This window comes from Phocoena phocoena, chromosome 11, assembly GCF_963924675.1.
Source record: "Phocoena phocoena chromosome 11, mPhoPho1.1, whole genome shotgun sequence".
NCBI lineage: Eukaryota > Metazoa > Chordata > Mammalia > Artiodactyla > Phocoenidae > Phocoena > Phocoena phocoena.
The window spans coordinates 17,990,998-18,005,140 of record NC_089229.1 but is presented as its reverse complement, the minus strand read 5'-3'; the positions used below and the strand labels follow the sequence as shown (position 1 = coordinate 18,005,140).

The following is a 14,143-nucleotide window of genomic DNA, read 5'->3' as shown; positions in this document are numbered from 1 at the left end:
GGGGAGTCATCTCACAGTGTTGGGAAGAGGAAATCCCTAGGTAAGGCCCTGGATGGTTGGAGCTTCAAAGGGGAAAGGTCCTAGGGCCTGTGACTAGGAAGAAAAAGGAGAGCTTAGGGAATTGATCTGGACCAGAGAAATGTCTATTAGGTTTAAAAACAGGTCCCAGAAGATCTTGCATGGGGAGTTGTTTTACCAAATGTCGAAGAGTTTGGGCCTGTTGTCAAACCTGGAAAGAATGTCTTAAGACCTGGCAGTGGCTAAGGGGATTAGCTCTGCCTTGGAAGAAAGGCAAAAGTGGGAGGGACTCCAGAAAAATATTCCAAAAATCAGAGCCCATAAGTTTTATTTTACATGCCAACTCTAATCAGTTGATAGGAGCTTTCAGGACTGACAAATTGAGGAGTCTAAAGCCATCACAAGACTCAGTGAAAGCAAGAAGGAAAGAAGGAAGGAAGGAAGGAAGGAAGGGCACTGTGATTGATTAATCATGTCTGCCATGGGTTCAGGTAAGGAGGTAATAGGAAAGGACCTGGGAATCAAAAAGGAATATAAAAGAGGGGCTCCTAAAATGTATTTTTGAATGACTTAAATCTGGCAGGGCATGTACCTGAGTGGAAATATGGGTTTTGTCATTAGACAGAGCTGACTTTGAATCCTGGTTCTGCCTCATTTCTTACTGTGTAATCTTGGGCAACTTATAAAACCCAGTCTGTAAAATGGGATTGTTTTGTAGGTTAAATTAAATAATTTATTACAATGATAAGGAGACACATAGTAATTTCTATTAGCGAGGCATTGTTCTAAGACCTTTATATGTATATTAATTAATTTGATTCTCACAATAACCCTATAAGGTTATTCTTCTCAGTTTACTGATGAGGAAACTGAAGTTCAGGGAGGTTAAGAGACCTGCCAAGAAGCTCTGTGATTTCACGGTATTCTCTAAGACTTGACCCTGAAGTTCACATGGGCATAAAATACATTTAATAGAGCTCTTCAACTTAAACCAGGCAGACTACAGAGTTATGAACAGGACAGGAGCACGGGTTCACTTGAAGAAAAGAGAAAGAAGGACAAAACCAGGACTTAGGAATTTGGCCTCCAACAAAACACCTCTGGCCTTTTTACTTTTTGCTGGAACATCAAAGGCTTACTCCTGATCCACCAAAATAAGCAGGGTGGGAACGTTTTCAGTTTGCGGACGACCCATCCTGCTTTCTCCTGTGATGGATTGAGGCATTCTTTCACAACATGGCTTTAGACCAGGTGCTGACAAACTACAGCCAGATCCTGCCCATCACCGTTTTTTAAAAATAAAGTTTTGTGGGAACATAGCCAGGCTTATTCTTTGATGGTGCTGTTTGATGTTTTTTCCATGGCCATTTCCACACTACTTCCGCATAACTGAGTCATCATGATGGAGACCATCTGGCCTGCAGAGCCACCTACCTGGCCCTTTGCAGGGAATATTTGCTGATCCCTGCTGCCCACCTTAGGCCAGACTTTCTACATATCAATATGGCATGCGCGATCAATCATCTGTCCTTAACCAGAGAAGGGAGAACAAGATGTCCCCTTGGGTGTTCGCCAGGAAAGGTATGAAGTAGGATGTCCATGAGAGGAACCAGGGTGAAAACACATGTGGTCAGGATAGGATATTGTAGGGACTTCCCTGGCGGTCCAGTGGTTAAGACTCCGCTTCTACTGCAGGGGGTGCGGGTTTGATCCCTGGTCGGGGAACTAAGATCCCACATGCCACATGGCATGGCCAAAAAATAAATAAATTTTAAAAAAGAATAGCACATTGCAGAGTGCCGATGTTAATCTATATGATGTGATAAAATGCCTCTGTGTGAACTGGGAATCACAGTGTTAAAAAACAAACTTAAACACACTTAAGCAGATTTCTCATCTGCAGCAGCGGTCCCCAACCTTTTTGGCACCAGGGACCAGTTTGGTGGAAGACAATTTTTCCACAGACGGTGGGGGGAAGGCTGCGGGGGGGACGGTTCAGGCGGTAATGCGAGCGATGGGGGGCGGTGAGGGGCGGTAGATGAAGCTTTGCTTGAGCTCGCCCGCTGCTCACCGCCTGCTGTGCAGCCCGGTTCGTAACAGCCGTGGAGCGGTACCAGTCTGAGCCCCGAGGGTTGGAGACCCCTGTTCTGCGGGACTTCTCAGGACCTTTAAAATGCCATCATGCCTTGAGAGTGCTGAGAGGGGGATATGGCTCACAGAACGTATTTTCCCCACGGGACTATCTTCTTTGGAACATTCTTTGGCAGACGCTGAAATAAAAGAAATCTTTAGAATCATGCCCCCTGGGAACTAGGAATGAAAATGGTGAGGGCTGTGGCTTGCTGAGCATGTCTTTCTCTCAGCAAGGGAAGAAGCAGGAGAACTAAAGAGAGCCAGAGTGGAATAAAAGGAGAGGTGTTTGAAGAGAAGAAGGAAGGAAGCAGAACCCTGGAGAGACAACTTGGACAGATGTGAGGAACACTGGACGACTGGACTACGGGAGGGAACAATGTGTCAAAAGCAGGGCTGTGGCCCAGTGCAGGGTGTGTGGTCACCTTCACCATCACCGTTGTCATCATCAGCACCACCAGAGAAGCTGACCTCCCCTGAGGCCTCACTACTCTGCAGATCCTGCATTATGTCCTTTAGACACATGATGTCGCTTAATTCCCATTTTACAGATGAAGAGATAGAGTCACCCAGAGTCAAAGTTTATAAAGCTTATAAGTGGCAGCGCACAGACTCTGTGAGTCGGACCCCAGAGCCCATGTTCCCACCACTGCCCTGCACTGCTCTACTGAGTTAGATGGAAGCCTGGAATTCCATTATGCAGCACGCAAAGGATACTGTATACAAATGCAACACCAAAACATTCAGAGGAAAAGACAAAACAAACCAATGTCTCTGGATATGTGGCTGCACGGGCCAAACAGCTAGAGGACTGGCTTTTTTCCACAGCACATTCAGATGTTTGGATATCATATTTTCTTCCTCTCTCTCTTCTTACTCTTTTATTAACTATCCCTTCTTAACTTATGTCATAAATTATATATCAGGCTTGGCCAAAGTATTACGCTTGCTCATAAAGTGAACAAAAGAAGACATTTTTTTTGAAAGTTAAAAAGCATTTTCAACCCGTTATGACTACCATATTTACAATAAGCCTCATTTAGATTTCATACAACTGCCAGTTCTTTGCGGGGGGGACTGGGGCCCTCAGAATAGCTTCCTAGGACAGATTCTGAAAACATGAATCACAGCTCAATTAAATCTTTTGTGGCTCAGAAACATACCAGCGTTAAATGCTAGCATTTATACAGTCCTAGCTAACAGATGATTTCCACACTTAAAATATGATGAAAATAGTAAGTAAATCACACTATTTGGGGGTAGGGGGACGGACATAAACCCAGGTCTGGAAAAGCAGTCCAGGATGTGAAAAACTTGCACATTGAATATTTTGGATTTGCAGCAATGGCAAAAAAAAAAAAAGAAGAAGAAGAGGCCGCTAGCGTGCTACAAACAGCTGGAGCGCCTAAAGGTGGTTTGCGTGGGACAGTCCACCTCTGATTTACTTTCTTGCATCTACAGCAAAATAAAGGACAGCTGCCAGCAGGCCAGGGTGAAATAGAAAGGCCGTCACCCTGCTGTAAATGTCTGTTTACCTGGTGGGTGGTGAGGGCAGGGCTCCTCCGTCCAGAAGAGCTGTAGGGCAGAGCATTCAAATGGTGGCTGGCCCTGGGATGCTGCCCTTCACGCTGCTTCAGCTGCTTCTACGATCCCACTGGAAATCTCAAAGGGCTGGAGAGCCTCAAGGCCAATATTCCGTTTCCAAGACAGTCTTCCTCCCCCACTGCACCTCCCTTGCTTGTGCAGACTCTGGAGCAGCTCGGGTTTCTTCCACCCCTGTTCCAGGCAGCTGTGAATCTAGGCGTTGTGCTGGCTGAGTGATGTGGCCCCTGAAACCACTTCCAGATGGGCTTGGCGGGTCAGACTTCCTCTCGCAGCCTCCTCGGGCAGCCTGCAAATCATTTCAAAAACAAGGCAGCTCTGGAGGAAAACATTCCAAACTGGAGAAAAGCAGATGCTTGGAGGGTGAATTTCCACCACACATTGGGTCTAAGGTAAATTTTGAGAGGGCAGAAGTGAAAACATTAAGTTCATACTGATTTTAAGAATATCTTTCCTGGCCACTAGCTTCTCCTAAAATGCCCTAGTCATTAAAATGCTGTTGTCCCCAAATCAAAGCCCAGATAAAAACTGTGGTCTCCCTTCGACCAAGGCAATGATAGTGACGGAAATTTCAAGGTGGTGTGTTTTGTGACTGAACATGGGAAGGAATCAGGCAGTGAATCAACCCCACCCAGCTCTGTGCTGTTCTGTGTTCCTGCCATTGATTCTCAGAAATCCAGGAAATGGTGCCAGCACTTTGCCTGGGATCATGGAATTTATTTAGCAATGGCCTCTCTCCCTCATTCCTATAAAGAAATGAGTCTGCCTCTGCTCACTGCCACCTTCTAAAGTGGTATTGCCCAAAAGAAATATACTGCAAGCCACATTGTCATCGAAAATTTTCTAGTAGTCACTTTAAGAAAAGTACAAAGCGGTAAAATTAATTTTAATGATAAATTTTACTTAACATAATATATACAAAAACATTATTTCAACATGTAATTAGTATAAAACTTATTAACAAGACATTTTACACTTTTTGTTTTGTATGAAGCCTTTGAAATCTGGTGTGTATTTTACACCTGCAACACATCTCAATTCCCAAACTAAACTTCATCAGAAACAATTGATATGTATTTACACTTGATAAAATTTACAGTTTAAAAAATAGATTCACGGGCTTCCCTGGTGGCGCAGTGGTTGAGAGTCCGCCTGCCGATGCAGGGGACACGGGTTCATGCCCTGGTCCGGGAAGATCCCACGTGCCGTGGAGCGGCTGGGCCCGTGAGCCATGGCCGCTGACCCTGTGCGTCCGGAGCCTGTGTTCCACAAGGGGAGAGGCCACAACACTGAGAGGCCCGCGTACCGCAAAAAAAAAAAAAAAAAAAAATAGAATGACATATTCAGGTTGCTCCAACATACTTCAAAATTTTCCAATAACTGAATCGTGAATCAGTTTTTCAATTTAAATTGATTAAAACTAAGTAAAATTTAAAATTTGGCTCCTCGGGACTTCCCTGGTGGCGCAGTGGTTAAGAATCTGCCTTCCAATGCAGAGGACATGGGTTCGATCCCTGGTCAGGGAACTAGATCCCACATGCATGCCGCAACTAAGAGTTTGCATGCCACAACTAAGGAGCCCACCAGCCTCAACTAAGGAGCACACGTGCCACAACTAAAGGAGCCAGTGAACCGCAACTAAGGAGCCAGCAAGTTGCAAATAAGGAGCCTGCCTGCCACAACTGAGACCCAGTGCAACCAAAAATAAAAAATAAATAAAATAAAATTTAAAAAAAATTGTTTGTTTAAAAATAAATAAATAAATAAAATTCAGTTCTTCAGTGGCACTAGTCTTTTTTTTTTTTTTGGCTGCATTGGGTCTTTGTTGCTGCGAGTTGGCTTTCTCCAGTTATGGCGAGCAGGGGCTACTTTCATTGTGGTATGGGCTTCTCATTTCGGTGGCTTCTCTTGTTTCAGAGCACAGGCTCTAGGCTCACGGGCTTCAGTAGTTGCAGCATGCGGGCTCAGCAGTTATGGCTTGCGGGCTTAGCAGTTGTGGCTTGCGGGCTTAGTTGCTCCAAGGCATGTGGGATCTTCCCAGCCCAGGGCTCAAACCCGTGTCCCATTCATTGGCAGGAGGATTCTTAACCACTGTACCACCAGAGAAGCCCCTCCTTTATTTCTGCTGGGCCATGTGCTGAGCTGCAAGAGGCTTACTGTCTATGACCTATATTTCCAAATTGGATGCACAGATTCTCCCCTGGGGAAGAAATGAGAATAGAAAGAGATGTAGGATATAAGGGGCACCCTAAGTGTAGTGGCTACCAGCTTGGGCTCTGGAGACAGACCGACAGACCTAGGTGTTAGCTCAGATGTCACACTTACACATTCCTGAAAATCTCACCTTCAGTTTCCTCATCTGTAAGGTGAGGAAGCTTCTTGTAAGGGTTAAAAGACCTCATGCATGTAATGCACTCAGTAAGGGCTCAGAACATGGAAGTGATTATTATTGTTGTTGCATGAAGACACCCCAAGGTATAAACAAGAGAAAGAACTTGTAACAGTAAGCAATTGGTAACTTTTTTCAAAAAGGCCAAATGAGTTGTATGCTGTTTCAAACACTGGTAGCCTGGTACAACTTAATAACCTCTCTGCTTCTTCCCTTCAAATAGAAACACTCTGTCATTTGAGGTGGCAACTGTCCAGTTAAAAATACTCACCTCCTCAGAGGTCCTGAAGCTAGAGCGGCACGTGAGCAGAAGCTGGCTGGCTGTGACTTCCTAGAAAGCTACTGTTTTCCTGGCAAAGAGCTGTCTGGTGCCTTTTGCCCTTTCCTCCTGTCTGAAACCCAACCTTGGTGCCTGGAGGTGGAGTCGCCACCTCGCAGCCCTGTGGATGAAAGGCCCACCCCGTGCTGCTGCATATGGTCCCCCGGGCTGTGTGAAGAGTCAGTCAGGGTCCCGGCAGGACACAGATGGCCCACCCCAGTGAGCTAATGGTGGAGACTCTTAAAACAGGCACTATTTGAAAAGGTGTAGTCAGTGTTAGGGAAACTTGGTTAAGAATTGATGCTATAGGGCTTCCCTGGTGGCACAGTGGTTGAGAGTCTGCCTGCCGATGCAGGGGACATGGGTTCGTGCCCCGGTCTGGGAAGATCCCACATGCCGCGGAGCGGCTGGGCCCATGAGCCATGGCCGCTAAGCCTGCGCGTCCGAAGCCTGTGCTTCGCAACGGGAGAGGCCGCAGAGGTGAGAGGCCCGTGTACCGGAAAAAAAAAAAAAAATTGATGCTATAGCACCAAGAGTGGGAGGAAGCAGCCACAGGGAAGGGCTGCCCAAGAGGAGCGCCCTCTGTTCACCCCCACGAAAGGGACTAGGAGGTACATTACCCCAACCTTACAATCTCCTGTTGGTGGTGCCTCCCATTGGCCAAACCCAGCTGGAAGTCAGAGACCTGGAGATGTCAGGTGACGTAATCCATTTAGGTCAGCCTCACGGCACTGAACAAGTTAAAGAAGAGTGTGCCCCGGCGCTGGGTGACTCAGCAGCCCTGCACGTGTTAAGTGAGGAGGGCAGAGCAAGAACACAGGAGAAGCCTCAGTCCCGATGGCACCAGGAGTCACCACAGCAGCCTGAGCCGACTACTTACGGAGCATCTAACCGTGTGAGGAAAATAAACCTGGATGCGGTTAAGTTACTTTGGTTAGGTTTCGGTTATCTGCCTGAACACAGTCCTACGTGATCTATATGCATTTTTGATTTGTGCTATCATTAGTCAACACAATGTATATCTGAGTCATTATTATTCCATGTTTATTTCTTATTAGTTGAAAGCCAAATGTTCATCATTTCTTACCCAATGGGTCTGCCTTGGCTGAATGTATTACTTTGTAGATAAGTAGGTAAGATAAACCCTGTTAAGGCTGATAAATGTGACTGGAAGGAAAGGAAGCAGCACTGTACAGCAGCAGTGAATCACTGCATTGGGTCAGGCTGACAAGCCTCTATTTATTGCCTCGGTCTCCCAGGGCTGGGCTCCAGGATCATCCACATGGGGCGGGACATACAACTATGGGGGCCTCAATTCCCTCTCTTTGGCTGGTGGGGCTCAGTGATGGGTCATCTCCTTGTCCAGAGCTTAGCTGCTCTGGCTCTTGCCTGCTACCCCCTGAGCTGCAGCAATCGCTCCTGCACCTGACTCTTTGCACACAGGGTCCCTTTCTCCCACGTGAGATGACTGCTTTTCCTCCCTGGCTTTTGTGCCAGCTCCTTCCTCTGGTAACTGGTGTAGGCTCTACCTGGCCTGGGGTCCTGCCTTGTTCTGGCCAGCTGCCCTCTCCAGGCCTTGGCCGCAGCTCTCGCCATGGCTGGAGCCCTGTGATCTGGGAGCAGACCTCTCAGACACCATCTGCTTCCTTCGTCTCAGGAACAGCGCCTGCCTAGGCTCTCTGCTGTTGAGCTCTGCCTACCTGCTGGCACTCCTCAAAACCCCTTCTCAGACTGCTGCCAATAAGCCCTTGGCCTGAGTTCTCAACTGAGATTAAGGTATCCGTTGGACACGGCCATTTTACACTCTTGGCTGAAAACACTGTACTGTCTACCACCTCCCAGCACCAGCCCCTCCCTCTCAGACTGACTCCTCAGGGGCCCGTAGCTCAGGAGGAGTAGAAACAGTAGTAATATAACGAAAACAATAGAAGTTAAACAATCTAATACTTACTAAATGCTAACCACGTGCTAGGCATTTCATAAGCGCAGCACTGTCCTTGCTCTGCGTGGCATCAGCACCAATTTCAGTCACCACAGTGTAGTTCAATAACATCAGTCCCCTACAACACAGTTCAAATCTGTTACCACAGTATATCAACTGAGTAGTTGGATAATTACTAACTTTGCTGCTAGCTTTTCAGTCCACAAAATTACTACGCTGATAACAGAGCCACATCAATGATGAGTGACCAATCATGTCACTTCTTTGACAGTCTGTCCTTGATTGGTCACTGGATAGCTGTTATTCGGCTTATGTACAGACAGCAAAGCATGTAGTTGTGTTGCTTCGTTAATTCCCAGTGATAAACCCATACGACATCCACAAAAATGGATAATAGAATTGGCCAACAAAGAGAAACGTTAGCGAAGAAACAAAAAAATGATAATAGTGGGAGCGACATTCAAATCAAAGGTAAATGAAGGTAGAAGAAATTAGTTGGCCGTGGGATGATACTGTTGCTATTCAACTCTAGCTATGCAGCCAGAAAAATCTAGTAAGGGTGATTTTACGAACATAAATAAGGAAAGCGGTTGTGATGAGAGGGATGGATATGTTCCAGAGGAAATGACATGGGCAAAAAATTCACATTAGAGGAACTCTCAAAGGTTATTTTATGATGTTAAAAGTGCAAAGCATAAAATATGGGAAGCTGATCCAAACTTAGAAAGGAGTATGACCATTTTCCAAGGCACAGAAAAGATGCTCACTCCTTACAGTAAGTTAAATGGCAAGAAGGTTAAGCACTGCTCAGCTGCTCTTGGTAAGTTTTATACCAAAACCAAAACCAAAACAAACCCTAAATATTTAATTTTCATCTTCAATATGTCCAAAGTTTTAAATTACAGTAGAACAAATAAACATTAAGTCTACTATTTTTTTCATTTCTTTAGACATTTAAAACTAACAGTAAGAGAACCTTAAATATTTTGACAAAAATTTTTAAAGATCATGAACAAAACAACTGTAATTTTTCCCATGAGTAATTAAGATCGCTTTGCAGGGTTTCAGCTTCCACGGCCATTTTCACAGAACTGCACTCTCATGCAAAGCAAGGACAGCCTGTACTTTGCATATATTATCTCAGTTGATCTTCAAAATAACCTTAAGAAATAGATGCTATTACAATCCCCATTTTCTAGACAAAGCATCTGAAGCTCAAAAAAATAAATAATTTGACCAAGACCACCTAGCTAGTAAACAGCTATGCCTATTGAATTCTAAATCCCGTGATCTTAACCTCTATGCTATACTGAGATTCCAGGTAAATGATGGTGTTTGATATGGGGGAGCGGGAGTGAAGGAGAGAAAGTGGTAACAGATGAAGGCATCTTCTCTAATGTAACTTCAAAAGGCTAGAGCAGTGCTGTCCAATGAGCTTTCTGTTTTTTAATATATTTTTATAGAATATAAACAATTATATAATCTATGCAATAGACATATATTCAACCCCAGTCCATGTGTAAATCTTCATGTACTTCTGAATCCATCTTTTCTTGATCCTCTAGGATCTTGCTCAGTCAAGTTTCAACCTGCCCTGAGACAGGCTTACTTGGTTAACTCACCAATTCTCTTTTCCAACCTTCTTCTCCCTTGCCTGCTTCTCATTACTGAGGCTAAAAACAAACAAACAAAAACACTTTCCTAGACTCCTATAGCCACCCTCCTGCAAGAAGACCCCCACGGTCTGCTCTTCCCTTCTTTCTTTGTGATAGAACCTTGACTATTACCCGAGCACTTGGCCATTCTAAATAAAAACTACATTTCACAAACTTCCTTCAACTAGCTGTGGCCTTGTGACTAAATACTGGCATATGGGATGTAAGCAGAAATAACATGTACAATTCCAGAATGTGTTCTGGAGAGGGGAACATTCCTTTCCCCTACTCTTTCCTGCTGGCTGGAGTGTAGATGCAATAGCTAGAGCTGGAGCAGCCATCTTGGATCATGAGCTGGAAGGAGGAATTCCAATCTACAAAGTCTACAAATTCCTGAAGATGTGGTGAAATAGAGCTGCCATGCTGGCTTTGGACTGCCATTTCCAAAGTTCATTTAGATGGGAGAAACATAAACTTTTAAAGCCTATTTCTGTCACTATAGCTAATGTAATCTTAATATACCAAATGTCCCAGTTCTGGCCAGTGAAACCTAAGAGCAAGTATGCTGGGTGGCTTCTGGGCAAGATGCTTTTCCTCCCTGTAAAACGAAAGCCCTATTTCCCCATCCTGGCTGTCCTCCTGCTTCATGCCTTTGGGCATGGTTGTATGGGGACACAATGTCCAAAGGTGCAACGACCTTCTTTTGACCATAAAGGAAAAGTCAAGAGAAATTCAGAACTGCTACCTGGAACCGTAACACCACTGAACTGCCAAATTAACCCTAAACCTACCTACCCCAGATTTCTTGTGCAAGATAATTAAGTGCCTTATCATTTAGCCACACTGTGTCGGATATTCTGCTACTTGTAACAAAAAGCATTTCCAAATGACATATTCTTTTGCTATGATTTAAATGTTTGTGTCCCCCTCCAAATTCATATGTTGAAATCCTCACCCCCAAGGTGATGGTGTTAGGAGGCAGGGTCTTTGGTATTTTGGTGCTTAGGTCATAAGAGTGGAGCCCTCATGAATGGGATTAACGCCCTTATAAGAGACCCCAGAGAGCTCCTTCATCCCTTTCACCAGGTAAGGATACAGTGAAAAGTCAACAGTCTGAAACCTACAAGAGTATCTTCAGCAGAATCTGACTGTGCTGGCACCCTGATCTTGGACTTTCAGTCTCCAGAACTGTGAGAAGTAAATTTTGGTTGTTTATAAACCACCCAGCCTCTAGTATTGTGTTACAGCAGCCTAAGCAGACTAAGACATCTCTATTGCTCCTTCAGTCTTACCTTTTCAACAGGATCCTTCTTCTGAGCCCACAGTCATGTTCAAGTCTCATCCTTGGAAAAGAATGAGAAGAGCTTGCTGTGTACACAGCCATTTCTCCCCTCCAGCCACTGTTTTTTCTTTCCTTCTGGGGGCAAGTGTCTGTAAAAAGTAGACTATACATGTTATCTGTGCATCCTCACTTGTTATTCATTCTTCGATCTTCTGTGGCTTCCCTCCTCCCACTCCACTGAGTATTTTAATCTAGGCCATTAATAACCTCTTAGTTTGCAGACGTTGCTTCTTTGTCTTTTTCTTATCTGACCTCTCTATGCTCTTGGCTTTGATAACCACTTCCACTCTGTGAAAGCCCCTTAGCCTGTGGCTTCTTTGACATCACCCTCACCCAGTTCCCTTTTGACTTCTCTCGCTATTCGTTCCCCATTTCGTTCATGAGAGCCTCCTCCTGTCTTTACCTCTTAAAAGTTGGTTTCTTCAGGGCGCTATTCTGCCTCATTCTTCTCTTCCCTTTCTACACTCACCTCCTAGGCGGTAACTTCCATTCTTAAAGTTTCAAAGATTGAACGTAGCTTCCTTGAGAATTGGGGACCTAATCTAGACTCCTCACTTAAGCAGCGTTGAGTCAAAGGTGCTCTGGTAAAATATCTTTCCCATTGGATTAAGCATCCTGTCATGTATTGAACTGTGTCCCCCCAAAAACAGATATGTTTAAGTTCTAACCTGTGATTGTGACCTTATTTGAACATAAGGCCTTTGCAGATGTAAACAAGTTAAGGTGAGGCCATCAGGTGGGCCCTAATCTGATATGACTGGTGAACTTATAAGAAGAGAAGAAACACAGACACACAGGGACAACACCATGTGATGATGGAGGCAGAGGCTGGAGTGATGCTGCTACAGAAGCCAGAAAGAGGCAAGGAAGTATTCTTCCCTACAGGTTTCAGAGGGATCATGTCTCTGATTTTGGATTTCTACACTCTAGAACTGTGAGACAACAAATTTCTGTTGTTTTTAATCCACCTGGCTTGTGGTACTTTGTTACAGCAGTCTTAGGAAACTAATACAGAGCTCCACCACCATCCTGAAGCTCCTTATCTAAGCGACCAGTTATCACTTGTAATCTCCTTTGTCTTAACATTTTGCCTTCATCTCTCCCTTAGTTCAGAGATTTTCAGACTTTCAAATATCATACACCAGTTTTGATTTTTTTTTAATTTGAATATCAACATTGGGTTTGCAACTTTTAATTTTACCCATAGTCTTTTCTATAAGGACATTAAAAACAAAAAACAAAAGAAACTACCACCCACTTACAGTATCAGTCATAAAAGTTAGGACATTTTAACACTAAACTCTCAGAATAAAATATAATTCTTTAAATAAAGTATTTAAAGTTTTATGAAAAACTCATGGCTCTACCCCAGCTTTTCCAGTATTGTTTCAGATACCTAAAAACGTTATAACTGAAACATTTAAGAGCCCATGTTATGTATGTGACCAAGAAAAATATCAGTACATAAATATTCATAGCTTTCTTTCTTTGTTTCCAGCCACCTTCCTATTCCAATTCCAAATTCTCTTTGACCATATTATGAAACTGGGGAATTAATCAGTGACAGGAAGAACTTGAAAAGCAGGAGCTGGAAAGAATAGTAAGAATTCCTTTTTAAAAGGGAGAGAATTACCTCTCAAAAGGCAGTTTAGATGAACGAGAAGGTGGGAGAGGCATGGTTAGGTTTGAGGGAATTGGGGGAGGAGAGATGAGCTAGGCATACGAGGGAAATTGAAAACAGTTAAGATGAGGGAAATGAAATTTTAGGAAATTTGGCCTACATTATGTGTATTCCCTCTTTGATACCTTCTTTAGAGTGTGAGGTAGGGATTTAAATTGCTTTCATTTCCCGCCCCCTACCCCCCGCCCCGACCTCTGCCGCTGGACTTGTATCTCTTTGAGTGTGATTCTGTGTAGGACCAGATCACAAAGCAGCCCGGACTTAACAGGGTTACTTATGACTGTATTCACAGTAAGTATGGTATAGTGGTTAGGGGTTGGGGCTCTGGAATCAGAAGCTCTGCGTTTGAATACTGTCCCTAATTCTGCTGTGTGCCCATGAGAAAATTACTTTACTTTTCTGTGCCTCATTTCCCCATCCACGAAAGGGAAATAACAGTACCCACTTCACTGGATTGTTAGGAGAATCACAAATTAATTCATATAAGACAAGGAGGACAGTGCTTGTCAATGAAAGACCCTCAAATGTTAGATAGTAATAAAATATAAATCTATATATAACCTCCCACCTGCTTAAACAAAACAACTTTCGCGGCTCACCGTTCCTAAACTTCTTGGCATGTCACCCTCCAAATCTGATCTGCCTGACTTGCCTTTGCAGGCTTAGCTCCGACATTCCCTCCGGTGTTCCCAGCCGCGAGTGGCACGCAGCGCTCGCGGCCTCTCCACCATGGTCCAGACTGCCCCCCTCCCCCAGCCTTCGGGGGCATCCTCTACACCCAGGCGCTCTGCGCGCAGTCACGCCCTCGGCGGCGATGGACTTCCCTCTCCTGTCCCCGCGCTCCTGGCACTTCAAAATCTCTACGAGAGCTTTTCCCTTGCTGTGTTGTCATTGTTTAAAGCATCTGTGCCAACCTTTTTGGCACCAGGGACGGGCTTCGTGGAAGCCAATTTTTCCACGGAATGGGGGGCGGGAATAGTTCAGGCGAAGAGGAAGCCTCGCTCACCTCCTGCTCAGCCCCTGCTGTGTGGCCCCTTTCCTAACAGGCCCGGACAGGTTGCGGTC

At 44.7% G+C, this 14,143-nt stretch overlaps 1 protein-coding gene across 1 annotated transcript in view; it reads right to left on the bottom strand.

Moving 5' to 3' along the window:
* The window catches only part of GLT8D2 (glycosyltransferase 8 domain containing 2), a 46,231-nt gene extending 42,442 nt beyond the window's left edge, over positions 1–3,789 (bottom strand). Inside the window, exon 1 of the mRNA XM_065887656.1 lies at positions 3,684–3,789. The gene's annotated coding sequence lies outside the window, so the exon portion shown is untranslated. The remainder of the gene's footprint in view (positions 1–3,683) is intronic.
* Positions 3,790–14,143: the final 10,354 nt, after the last annotated feature.